Source organism: Ranitomeya variabilis, chromosome 5 (genome assembly GCF_051348905.1).
Source record: "Ranitomeya variabilis isolate aRanVar5 chromosome 5, aRanVar5.hap1, whole genome shotgun sequence".
NCBI classification, from domain to species: domain Eukaryota; kingdom Metazoa; phylum Chordata; class Amphibia; order Anura; family Dendrobatidae; genus Ranitomeya; species Ranitomeya variabilis.
This window is the reverse complement of record NC_135236.1, coordinates 59,959,782-59,972,923: the sequence shown is the minus strand read 5'-3', so window position 1 is coordinate 59,972,923 and position 13,142 is coordinate 59,959,782. Positions and strand designations below refer to the sequence as shown.

Genomic DNA, 13,142 nt, shown 5'->3' with positions numbered 1-13,142 from the left:
TTCGTGACGTTCTAGCGATATCGTTACGATATCGCAGTGTCTGACACGCAGCAGCGATCAGGGATCCTGCTGAGAATCGTACGTCGTAGCAGATCGTATGGAACTTTCTTTCGTCGCTTGATCACCCGCTGACATCGCTGGATCGTTGTGTGTGACAGCGATCCAGCGATGTGTTCGCTTGTAACCAGGGTAAACATCGGGTAACTAAGCGCAGGGCCGCGCTTAGTAACCCGATGTTTACCGTGGTTACCAGCGTAAACGTAAAAAAAACAAACAGTACATACTTACATTCCGGTGTCTGTCCCCGGCGTCTCAGCTTCTCTCCACTGTGTGAGCGTCTGCCAGCCGGAAAGCGAGCACAACGGTGACGTCTGACGTTACCGCTGTGCTTTCCGGCTATGGCGCTTACACAGTGGAGAGAAGCAGAACGCCGGGGACAGACACCGGAATGTAAGTATGTACTGTTTGTTTTTTTTACGTTTACGCTGGTAACCAGGGTAAACATCGGGTTACTAAGCGCGGCCCTGCGCTTAGTTACCCGATGTTAACCCTGGTTACCGGGGACTTCGGCATCGCTCCAGCGCCGTGATTGCAACGTGTGACCGCAGTATACGACGCTGGAGCGATATTCAAACGATCGCTGCGACGTCACGGATCGTGCCGTCGTAGCGATTAAAATGGTACTGTGTGACGGTACCCTAAATCCACAATCGCGAGATGGATTAGATCTACAATAATTTCGGCCTATAAAGCCCGGGGGAAGGATCCGCCGGGATATATCAGAGCACATTCGTCTAGGTCAATGGCAGCCTCATGGGCAGAAAAAGGGGGGGCTTCAGCAGATCAAATTTGTAACGCTGCTTCCTGGTCGAATCTTAGTACATTTTTCCAAACATTACAAACTAGACGTGATGTCAACGCAATTAAGTTTTGGCAGGAGGGTACTCCAGGCAGTATTCCCACCCTAGGAAGTAGTCTGCTTTGGTACTTCTCCATGGTGCTGTCAGGTGGATGACCTGGAAAACTGTAATTAGTCTTACCGGTAATAGTATTTCCAGGAATCCATCCTGACAGCACTGCTAGTTTCCCTTCCCATGCTGATTTACTAAGAACTGATGTGACATAAACATTTGTATCTTGCTTGTTTTTAAATAAAATATTCTTTTTGGCATCCATCCAGATGTGGTACTTTGAAAATCACTGATGTTTGGTAAGGGGAGGGTCCTTTTATGCTCGTGGTTTCCTGTCCCACTGTGGATAAGAAGAAAACCTCCATGGTGCTGTCAGGATGGATTCCTGGAAATACTATTACCGGTAAGACTAATTACCGTTTTTCGTACATCAAGAAATAATTTTCAAGGGTCTCTGAGGCAAAGGGACAAAAAATGGAAGGGGTCCAGTAATAAAGGAAAGGCCTCGTAAGGGGGTCAGGTTTTTGTTGTTTTTTTTAATTTGGATTCCCTAAAAATCCAGAGAGGCAATGATGCCAGAACCCAGGTAAGTTGAAGTTGGAGACAGTTTCTTCCTGCCTGGGAACAGGTTTCCCTAAGCCATGGATACTAGACACCATAAGAGAAGAGCTGAAGTTGGAAATTCTTAACCCCTTAACAACATGCGCTGTACTAGTACAGTGCATGTCGTGTCTCCGCCTTTGATGTGGGCTCCGGCGGTGAGCCGACCTCAAAGCTGGGACATGTCAGCTGTTTTGAACAGCTGACATGTGCCCGCAATAGTGACGGGTGGAATCGTGATCCACCCGCCGCTATTAACTAGTTAAATTCCTCTGTCAAACTCTTGACAGCAGCATTTAACAAGCGCATCCGACCATCGGGCTGGAAATGCGCCCACCGCTGACCCCGTCACGTGATCAAGGGTTATCGGTACGTTAGCATAACAACCAGAGGTCTCCTGATGACATCTATGGTTGTTGATGCCAGATTGCTGTGAACGCCACCCTGTGGTTGGCGCTATAGCAATGCTGTAATTCTACTACATAGGAGCGATCTGGGCATCACTCCTATGTAGCAGAGCCGATCAGGCTATGCCAGCTTCTAGCCTCCCATAAAGGCTATTGAAGCATGGCAAAAGTAAAAAAAAAATATGAAAAAAGTTTAAATCACCCCTTTCACCCCATTCAAAATAAAACCATAAAAAAATCAAACCTACATGTATTTGGTATCGCCGCATTCAAAATCGCCCCATCTATCAAAAAAGAACGTGATCGCTAAACTGCGTAGCTAGAAAAAAATTGAAAAACGCCAGAATTAGGTATTTTTTTGCGCCACGACATTGCATTAAAATGCAATAACGGCCGATCAAAAAAACGTTTCTGCACCAAAATGGTATTAAAAATGTCAGCTCGGCACGCAAAAAATGTTCTCACCTGACCGGAGATCCCGAAAAATGGAAACACTACGGGTCTTGGAAAATTATGCAATTTTTTTTTTTTTAAGTAAAGATTTTAATTTTTTTCACCACTTAGGTAAAAAATAACCTAGATATGTTTGGTGTCTATGAACTCGTAATGACATGGAGAATCAATGGCCGGTCAGTTTTTGCATTTAGTGAACCTAGCAAAAAAGCCAAACAAAAAACAAGTGTGGGATTGCACTTTTTTGCAATTTCACCACACTTGGATTTTTTTTCCTGTTTTTAGTACATGACATGGTAAAACCAATGGTGTTGTTCTAAAGAACAATTCATTCCGCAAAAAACAAGCCCCCACATGGTCATATTGACGGAAAAATATGGCTCTGGGAAGAAGGGGAGTGAGAAACGAAAACACAAATGAAATAGTGCTGCGGCGTTAAAGGGGTTAATCTCCTCTTAGAAAGATATGTGGCCACAAAAGATCAATGCTCGGGCAAATCAAAGTGCCCTAGAGATTTAGGTGTCTCTTATAGAAAAGGGGACGTTGACTTTCGTACCAAAAGCAGAATGAGGGAAACTGTTCTGCAGATTTCTAAGGAAAAATCCCTGACAATTTTTTCAGGACAATTCTAAATCTAAAATGTCTAAATCAGTTCTTAGTTTCCAAACACTTCAAATTGTAAACAATCAAGTCAACTGTAAAGCTGTTATTTTACCCTTTACAACTTTAGAAAAAAACTTTAAATATTTACAATTTATTATACACTCTGCAGTAAGTGTAAAAAAATAAAGTTTTCAACAAAAATGTACTGAATATCATTTGTGCAGTCTATGAATTTGTTCTGAGAAATAGTATCGCCTCCATCAGATCCTCCTTCATAGATAACCTCACATCTGACCTAATTATTTTTAGGCTAGAGAACAACCTCTACACTAAATTGGGTTGGTGGCAAAGCAGTAACCACATGGGCAACATCTCTGACAGTTTCCGGGTATAAAGGAATTGCCTCGTGCACAGTCAGTTTTGATGTACGACTGAACTCTTCTACTTTGAGAGCAGGTGAAAAACATTGCTGAAATATGGTCAATCTGTTTTCTATGGGAGTGGAATCTTTTTCTCTGCAGCAATGCTTTGCCTGCTCCATGACATTTAAAAACTTGTCAAAATCAAACTCCTCATCTGATGAGGGTGAAGGAACGGCAGCAGCACTGGCAGGACCCGAGTCGTCTTGCTCTTGGCAGTCCTGTAGCTCATCCTAACTGATGCCTCAGTAAAAGCTTCTTTTCCTTTAGTAAGCTGTTGATCATCCAGCAACATATGATGACTCTGGTCCACATAAACAGCTGATAGAAGAGTTTTATTTTCTAATAACAGTGTTTCTCTCTGTTTCATTGAAGCAACAATGAATTCATGTGTGAGGATTCCATTTTTCTCACATTTTGTCAGAAAGCAAAATTACAAGTTGGCAGTTAAAAGAAATCATGCAAAATTGAAGTTTGCTGTAAATTTCCTGAAATAAAAGAAACCTTATGCCTGCAACAGTTTGACAATGGCAGAAAAATAAAGCACTTATGGCAATCAAATGTGAACTCCAAGCTAAGTATTTTTGTTTGATCCTTCATTTATGCTTGACACACAATAATTATATATGATTTAGAATCTATATGTGAGATTTACTTTTCCCTAATATTAATATCTTAAGATTGACCAGCGAAATCAGTACCTGGCAAAAAAAGTTATTGAAAGGAAAGAAAACAAAAAAATAATTAAGGTGATGAATTTTGTTGTCTGTTAGTGATGATCGACGAGAGAGAGAGAGACTTAAAAACCACCTATTATTCAACCGACTAAATAGCGTAGCTGAGTGCCCCGATGCATGATGAAGTGATGAGCTTGATGATTACTATTGTTTTTCCTTTAAAAGAATTTCTTGTAAGAGAGGCTACATATTTCTTTATAAATATACTGTTAATTTGTGAGGTTTCTTTTTTTTGCAAATTTTGTGAGGATGTAAAATAACTAAATAACTAAATGGCAAAAATAAACCGTTGCATACATAGAGATTTGATGCAGGAGATGAAGATGGCTATTAAGTGATTGCAAAATTTCCAAAAGCAACTAATTTAAAGCTTTCTACAGTATCCATAAGATGCCGTGACCCGGATTCGAACCGGGGTTGCTGCGGCCACAACGCAGAGTACTAACCACTATACGATCACGGCAACATCCTCGAGCCAGGTAGGAGTCGAACCTACAATCTTCTGATCCGTAGTCAGATGCGTTATCCATTGCGCCACTGGCCCTGATGAAAAAGAGTGCTTTTTCATGCGCCATATTGCTAAAGCAAAACAAAACCTTCAACAGGCTGTCATCCCCTCATGAGTCTTTCTTTTCTTGCCAATCCACTCACAAGCAGAAACAAAATATTTTTGTGCAATCTTAAATTCATGCTTGAGACTGAATATTTTCCATCTTCTTGAATTCATGTGTGAGGATTCTATTTTTCTCACATTTTGTGAGAAATCATATGCCTGCAATAGTGTGACATTGCCATAAGTGCTTTATTTTTCTGCCAATCAAATGCAAACCCCAAGCTAAGCATTTTTGTATGATCCGAAATTTATGCTTCACACAATAATTATATCTGATTTAGAATCTATATGTGAGATTTACTTTTCCCTAATATTAATATCTTAAGATTAACCAGCGAAATCAGTACCTGGCAAAAAAAGTTGTTGAAAGGAAAGAAAACAAAAAAATAATTAAGGTGATGAACTTTGTTGTCTGTTAGTGATGATCAACGAGAGAGAGAGAGAGAGTGAGAGAGAGAGACTTAAAAACCACCTATTATTCAACCGACTAAATAGCGTAGCTGAGTGCCCCGATGCATGATGAAGTGATGAGCTTGATGATTACTATTGTTTTTCCTTTAAAAGAATTTCTTGTAAGAGAGGCTACATATTTCTTTATAAATATACTGTTAATTTGTGAGGTTTCTTTTTTTTGCAAATTTTGTGAGGATGTAAAATAACTAAATAACTAAATGGCAAAAATAAACCGTTGCATTCATAGAGATTTGATGCAGGAGATGAAGATGGCTATTAAGTGATTGCAAAATTTCCAAAAGCAGCTAATTTAAAGCTTTCTACAGTATCCATAAGATGCCGTGACCCGGATTCGAACCAGGGTTGCTGCGGCCACAACGCAGAGTACTAACCACTATACGATCACGGAAACATCCTCGAGCCAGGTAGGAGTCGAACCTACAATCTTCTGATCCGTAGTCAGACGCGTTATCCATTGCGCCACTGGCACTGATGAAAAAGGGTGCTTTTTCATGCGCCATATTGCTAAAGCAAAACAAAACCTTCAACAGGCTGTCATCGCCTCATGAGTCTTTCTTTTCTTGCCAATCCACTCACAAGCAGAAACAAAATATTTTTGTGCAATCTTAAATTCATGCTTGAGACTGAATATTTTCCATCTTCTTGAATTCATGTGTGAGGATTCTATTTTTCTCACATTTTGTGAGAAATCATATGCCTGCAATAGTGTGACATTGCCATAAGTGCTTTATTTTTCTACCAATCAAATGCAAACCCCAAGCTAAGCATTTTTGTATGATCCGAAATTTATGCTTGACACACAATAATTATATCTGATTTAGAATCTATATGTGAGATTTACTTTTCCCTAATATTAATATCTTAAGATTAACCAGCGAAATCAGTACCTGGCAAAAAAAGTTGTTGAAAGGAAAGAAAACAAAAAAATAATTAAGGTGATGAACTTTGTTGTCTGTTAGTAATGATCGACGAGAGAGAGAGAGAGAGAAGAGAGAGAGAGAGACTTAAAAACCACCTATTATTCAAGCGACTAAATAGCATAGCTGAGTGCCCCGAAGCATGATGAAATGATGAGCTTGATGATTACTATTGTTTTTCCTTTAAAAGAATTTCTTGTAAGAGAGGCTACATATTTCTTTATAAATATACTGTTAATTTGTGAGGTTTCTTTTTTTTGCAAATTTTGTGAGGATGTAAAATAACTAAATGGCAAAAATAAACCGTTGCATACATAGAGATTTGATGCAGGAGATGAAGATGGCTATTAAGTGATTGCAAAATTTCCAAAAGCAGCTAATTTAAAGCTTTCTACAGTATCCATAAGATGCCGTGACCCGGATTCGAACCGGGGTTGCTGCGGCCACAACGCAGAGTACTAACCACTATACGATCACGACAACATCCTCGAGCCAGGTAGGAGTCGAACATACAATCTTCTGATCCGTAGTCAGACGCGTTATCCATTGCGCCACTGGCCCTGATGAAAAAGGGTGCTTTTTCATGCGCCATATTGCTAAAGCAAAACAAAACCTTCAACAGGCTGTCATCGCCTCATGAGTCTTTCTTTTGTTGCCAATCCTTTCACAAGCAGAAACAAAATATTTTTGTGCAATCTTAAATTCATGCTTGAGACTGAATATTTTCCATCTTCTTGAATTCATGTGTGAGGATTCTCTTTTTCTCACATTTTGTGAGAAATCATATGCCTGCAATAGTGTGACATTGCCATAAGTGCTTTATTTTTCTACCAATCAAATGCAAACCCCAAGCTAAGCATTTTTGTATGATCCGAAATTTATGCTTGACACACAATAATTATATCTGATTTAGAATCTATATGTGAGATTTACTTTTCCCTAATATTAATATCTTAAGATTAACCAGCGAAATCAGTACCTGGCAAAAAAATTATTGAAAGGAAAGAAAACAAAAAAATAATTAAGGTGATGAACTTTGTTGTCTGTTAGTGATGATCGACGAGAGAGAGAGAGAATAAGAGAGAGAGAGAGACTTAAAAACCACCTATTATTTAACCGACTAAATAGCGTAGCTGAGTGCCCCGATGCATGATGAAGTGATGAGCTTGATGATTACTATTGTTTTTCCTTTAAAAGAATTTCTTGTAAGAGAGGCTACATATTTCTTTATAAATATACTGTTAATTTGTGAGGTTTCTTTTTTTTGCAAATTTTGTGAGGATGTAAAATAACTAAATAACTAAATGGCAAAAATAAACCGTTGCATACATAGAGATTTGATGCAGGAGATGAAGATGGCTATTAAGTGATTGCAAAATTTCCAAAAGCAGCTAATTTAAAGCTTTCTACAGTATCCATAAGATGCCGTGACCCGGATTCGAACCGGGGTTGCTGCGGCCACAACGCAGAGTACTAACCACTATACGATCACGACAACATCCTCGAGCCAGGTAGGAGTTGAACCTACAATCTTCTGATCCGTAGTCAGATGCGTTTTCCATTGCGCCGCTGGCCCTTATGGAAAAGGGTGCTTTTTCATGCGCCATATTGCTAAAGCAAAACAAAACCTTCAACAGGCTGTCATCGCCTCATGAGTCTTTTCTTGCCAATCCACTCACAAGCAGAAACAAAATATTTTTGTGCAATCTTAAATTCATGCTTGAGACTGAATATTTTCCATCTTCTTGAATTCATGTGTGAGGATTCCATTTTTCTCACATTTTGTGAGAAATCATATGCCTGCAATAGTGTGACATTGCCATAAGTGCTTTATTTTTCTGCCAATCAAATGCAAACCCCAAGCTAAGCATTTTTGTATGATCCGAAATTTATGCTTGACACACAATAATTATATCTGATTTAGAATCTATATGTGAGATTTACTTTTCCCTAATATTAATATCTTAAGATTAACCAGCAAAATCAGTACCTGGCAAAAAAAGTTGTTGAAAGGAAAGAAAACAAAAAAATAATTAAGGTGATGAACTTTGTTGTCTGTTAGTGATGATCGACGAGAGAGAGAGAGAGAAGAGAGAGAGACTTAAAAACCACCTATTATTTAACCGACTAAATAGCGTAGCTGAGTGCCCCGATGCATGATGAAGTGATGAGCTTGATGATTACTATTGTTTTTCCTTTAAAACAATTTCTTGTAAGAGAGGCTACATATTTCTTTATAAATATACTGTTAATTTGTGAGGTTTCTTTTTTTTTGCAAATTTTGTGAGGATGTAAAATAACTAAATAACTAAATGGCAAAAATAAACCGTTGCATACATAGAGATTTGATGCAGGAGATGAAGATGGCTATTAAGTGATTGCAAAATTTCCAAAAGCAGCTAATTTAAAGCTTTCTACAGTATCCATAAGATGCCGTGACCCGGATTCGAACCGGGGTTGCTGCGGCCACAACGCAGAGTACTAACCACTATACGATCACGACAACATCCTCGAGCCAGGTAGGAGTTGAACCTACAATCTTCTGATCCGTAGTCAGATGCGTTATCCATTGCGCCGCTGGCCCTTATGAAAAAGGGTGCTTTTTCATGCGCCATATTGCTAAAGCAAAACAAAACCTTCAACAGGCTGTCATCGCCTCATGAGTCTTTTCTTGCCAATCCACTCACAAGCAGAAACAAAATATTTTTGTGCAATCTTAAATTCATGCTTGAGACTGAATATTTTCCATCTTCTTGAATTCATGTGTGAGGATTCCATTTTTCTCACATTTTGTGAGAAATCATATGCCTGCAATAGTGTGACATTGCCATAAGTGCTTTATTTTTCTGCCAATCAAATGCAAACCCCAAGCTAAGCATTTTTGTATGATCCGAAATTTATGCTTGACACACAATAATTATATCTGATTTAGAATCTATATGTGAGATTTACTTTTCCCTAATATTAACCCCTTCATGACCCAGCCTATTTTGGCCTTAATGACCTTGCCGTTTTTTGAAATTCTGACCAGTGTCCCTTTATGAGGTAATAACTCAGGAACGCTTCAACGGATCCTAGCGATTCTGAGATTGTTTTTTCGTGACATATTGGGCTTCATGTTAGTGGTAAATTTAGGTCGATAATTTCTGAGTTTATTTGTGAAAAAAACGGACATTTGGCAAAAAAATTGAAAATTTCGCAATTTTCACATTTTGAATTTTTATTCTGTTAAACCAGAGAGTTATGTGACACAAAATAGTTAATAAATAACGTTTCCCACATGTCTACTTTACATCAGCACAATTTTGGAAACAATTTTTTTTTTTGCTAGGAAGTTATAAGGGTTAAAATTTGACCAGTGATTTCTCATTTTTACAACAAAATTTACAAAACCATTTTTTTTAGGGACCACCTCACATTTGAAGTCATTTTGAGGGTTCTATATGGCTGAAAATACCCAAAAGTGACACCATTCTAAAAACTGCACCCCTCAAGGTGCTCAAAACCACATTCAAGAAGTTTATTAACCCTTCAGGTGTTTCACAGCAGCAGAAGCAACATGGAAGTAAAAAATGAACATTTAACTTTTTAGTCACAAAAATGATCTTTTAGCAACAATTTTTTTATTTTCCCAGCGGTAAAAGGAGAAACTGGACCACGAACGTTGTTGTCCAATTTGTCCTGAGTACGCTGATACCTCATATGTGGGGGTAAACCACTGTTTGGGCGCACGGCAGGGCTCGGAAGGGAAGGAGCGCCATTTGACTTTTTGAATGAAAAATTGGCTCCAATCTTTAGCGGACACCATGTCACGTTTGGAGAGCCCCCGTGTGCCTAAACATTGGAGCTCCCCCACAAGTGACCCCATTTTGGAAACTAGACCCCCCAAGGAACTTATCTAGAAGCATAGTGAGCACTTTAAACCCCCAGGTGCTTCACAAATTGATCCGTAAAAATGAAAAAGTACTTTTTTTTCACAAAAAAATTATTTTAGCCTCAATTTTTTCATTTTCACATGGGCAACAGGATAAAATGGATCCTAAATTTTGTTGGGCAATTTCTCCTGAGTACACCAATACCTCACATGTGGGGGTAAACCACTGTTTGGGCACATGGTAAGGCTCGGAAGGGAAGGAGCGCCATTTGACTTTTTGAATGGAAAATTAGCTCCAATCGTTAGCGGACACCATGTCGCGTTTGGAGAGCCCCTGTGTGCCTAAACATTGGAGCTCCCCTACAAGTGACCCCATTTTGGAAACTAGACCCCCCAAGGAACTTATCTAGATGCATAGTGAGCACTTATAACCCCCAGGTGCTTCACAGAAGTTTATAACGCAGAGCCGTGAAAATAAAAAAATAAATTTTCTTTCCTCAAAAATGATTTTTAACCCAGAATTTTTTATTTTCCCAAGGGTAATAGGAGAAATTGGACCCCAAATTTTGTTGTCCAGTTTGTCCTGAGTACGGTGATACCCCATATGTGGGGGTAAACCACTGTTTGGGCGCACGGCAGGGCTCGGAAGGGAAGGCACGCCATTTGGCTTTTTGAATGGAAAATTAGCTCCAATCATTAGCGGACACCATGTCGCGTTTGGAGAGCCCCTGTGTGCCTAAACATTGGAGCTCCCGCACAAGTGACCCCATTTTGGAAACTAGACCTCCCAAGGAACTAATCTAGATGTGTGGTGAGCACTTTGAACCCCCAAGTGCTTCACAGAAGTTTATAACGCAGAGCCGTGAAAATAAAAAATGTGTTTCCTTTCCTCAAAAATATTTTTTAGCCCAGAATTTTTTTATTTTTGCAAGAGTAACAGGAGAAATTGGACCCCAAAAGTTGTTGACCAGTTTCTCCTGAGTACGCTGATACCCCATATGTGGGGGTAAACCACTGTTTTGGCACACGTCGGGGTTCGGAAGGGAAGTAGTGACGTTTTGAAATGCAGACTTTGATGGAATGCTCTGCGGGCATCAGGTTGCGTTTGCAGAGCCCCTGATGTGCCTAAACAGTAGGAACTCCCCACAAGTGACTCCATTTTGGAAACTAGACCCCCAAGGGAACTTATCTAGATGTGTGGTGAGCACTTTGAACCCCCAAATGCTTCACAGAAGTTTATAACGCAGAGCCGTGAAAATAATAAATGTGTTTCCTTTCCTCAAAAATATTTTTTTAGCCCAGAATTTTTTATTTTTGCAAGAGTAACAGGAGAAATTGGACCCCAAAAGTTGTTGTCCAGTTTCTCCTGAGTACGCTGATACCCCATATGTGGGGGTAAACCACTGTTTGGGCACATGCCGGGGCTCGGAAGGGAAGTAGTGACGTTTTGGAATGCAGACTTTGATGGAATGGTCTGCGGGCATCATGTTACGTTTGCAGAGCCCCTGATATGCCTAAACAGTAGAAACCCCCCACAAGTGACCCCATTTTGGAAACTAGACCCCCCAAGGAACTTATCTAGATGTGTGGTGAGCACGTTCAACCCCCAAGTGCTTCACAGAAGTTTACAACGCAGAGCCGTGAAAATAAAAAATCATTTTTCTTTCCTCAAAAAAGATGTTTTAGCAAGCAATTTTTTATTTTCACAAGGGTAACAGGAGAATTTGGACCCCAATATTTGTTGCCCAGTTTGTTGTGAGTATGCTGATACCCCATATGTGGGGGTAAACCACTGTTTGGGCGCACGTCGGGGCTTGGAAGGGAAGTAGTGACATTTGAAATGCAGACTTTGATGGAATGGTCTGCGGGCGTCACATTGCATTTGCAGAGTCCCTGATGTGCCTAAACAGTAGAAACACCCCACAAGTGACCCCATTTTGGAAACTAGACCCCCGAAGGAACTTATCTAGATGTGTGGTGAGCACTTTCAACCCCCAAGTGCTTCACAGAAGTTTATAACGCAGAGCCGTGAAAATAAAAAATAATTGTTCTTTCCTCAAAAATTATGTTTTAGCAAGTAATTTTTTATTTTTGCAAGGGTAACAGGAGAAATTGGACCCCAACAGTTGTTGCCCAGTTTGTCCTGAGTACGCTGGTACCCCAAATGTGGGGGTAAACCACTGTTTGGGCGCACGTCGGGGCTTGGAAGGGAGGGAGCACCATTTGACTTTTTGAATGCAAGATTGGCTGGAATCAATGGTGGCGCCATGTTGCGTTTGGAGACCCCTGATGTGCCTAAACAGTGGAAACCCCTCAATTCTAACTTCAACACTAACCCCAACACACCCCTAATCCTAATCCCAACTGTAGCCATAACCCTAATCACAAACCTAACCCCAACACACCCCTAACCACAACCCTAACCGCAACACACCCGTAACCCTAATTCCAACCCTAATCCTAACCCTAATCCCAACCGTAGCCCTAATCCCAACCCTAACCACAACTGTAACCCCAACACACCCCTAACCCTATCCGTAACCCTAACCACAAGCCTAATCTTAACCCTATTTCAAACCCTAGCCCTAATTCCAACCCTAACTCTAATTCCAACCCTAACCCTAAGGCTATGTGCCCACGTTGCGAATTCGTGTGAGATTTTTCCGCACGATTTTTGAAAAATCTGCAGGTAAAAGGCACTGCGTTTTACCTGCGGATTTACAGCAGATTTCCAGTGTTTTTTTGTGCGGATTTCACCTGCGGATTCCTATTGAGGAACAGGTGTAAAACGCTGCGGAATCCGCACAAAGAATTGACATGCTGCGGAAAATACAACGCAGCGTTTCTGCACGGAATTTTCCGCACCATGGGCACAGCGGATTTGGTTTTCCTTAGGTGTACATGGTACTGTAAACCTGATGGAAAACTGCTTCGAATTCGCAGCGGCCAATCCGCTGCGGATCCGCGGCCAATCCGCTGCGGATCCGCGGCCAATCCGCTGCGGATCCGCGGCCAATCCGCTGCGGATCCGCGGCCAATCCGCTGCGGATCCGCGGCCAATCCCCTGCGGATCCGCTGGCAATCCGCTGCGGATCCGCGGCCGATCCGCTGCGGATCCGCGGCCGATCCGCTGC

General features: G+C 40.7%; 9 non-coding genes across 9 annotated transcripts; all 9 read right to left on the bottom strand.

Annotated features, from left to right (window-relative positions):
* Positions 1 to 4,521: 4,521 nt before the first annotated feature.
* TRNAH-GUG (transfer RNA histidin (anticodon GUG)) lies at positions 4,522 to 4,593 on the bottom strand. The gene has a single exon. It is a non-coding gene; the product is annotated as a tRNA-His (tRNA).
* An 8-nt stretch (positions 4,594 to 4,601) lies between these two features.
* Positions 4,602 to 4,674, bottom strand: TRNAR-ACG (transfer RNA arginine (anticodon ACG)). The gene has a single exon. It is a non-coding gene; the product is annotated as a tRNA-Arg (tRNA).
* Positions 4,675 to 5,613: 939 nt separating this feature from the next.
* On the bottom strand, positions 5,614 to 5,686 carry TRNAR-ACG (transfer RNA arginine (anticodon ACG)). The gene has a single exon. It is a non-coding gene; the product is annotated as a tRNA-Arg (tRNA).
* Positions 5,687 to 6,542: 856 nt separating this feature from the next.
* Positions 6,543 to 6,614, bottom strand: TRNAH-GUG (transfer RNA histidin (anticodon GUG)). The gene has a single exon. It is a non-coding gene; the product is annotated as a tRNA-His (tRNA).
* An 8-nt stretch (positions 6,615 to 6,622) lies between these two features.
* On the bottom strand, positions 6,623 to 6,695 carry TRNAR-ACG (transfer RNA arginine (anticodon ACG)). The gene has a single exon. It is a non-coding gene; the product is annotated as a tRNA-Arg (tRNA).
* An 862-nt stretch (positions 6,696 to 7,557) lies between these two features.
* Positions 7,558 to 7,629, bottom strand: TRNAH-GUG (transfer RNA histidin (anticodon GUG)). Its single transcript has one exon. It is a non-coding gene; the product is annotated as a tRNA-His (tRNA).
* Positions 7,630 to 7,637: 8 nt separating this feature from the next.
* Positions 7,638 to 7,710, bottom strand: TRNAR-ACG (transfer RNA arginine (anticodon ACG)). Its single transcript has one exon. It is a non-coding gene; the product is annotated as a tRNA-Arg (tRNA).
* An 855-nt stretch (positions 7,711 to 8,565) lies between these two features.
* TRNAH-GUG (transfer RNA histidin (anticodon GUG)) lies at positions 8,566 to 8,637 on the bottom strand. Its single transcript has one exon. It is a non-coding gene; the product is annotated as a tRNA-His (tRNA).
* Positions 8,638 to 8,645: 8 nt separating this feature from the next.
* TRNAR-ACG (transfer RNA arginine (anticodon ACG)) lies at positions 8,646 to 8,718 on the bottom strand. The gene has a single exon. It is a non-coding gene; the product is annotated as a tRNA-Arg (tRNA).
* Between the last annotated feature and the right edge of the window lie 4,424 nt (positions 8,719 to 13,142).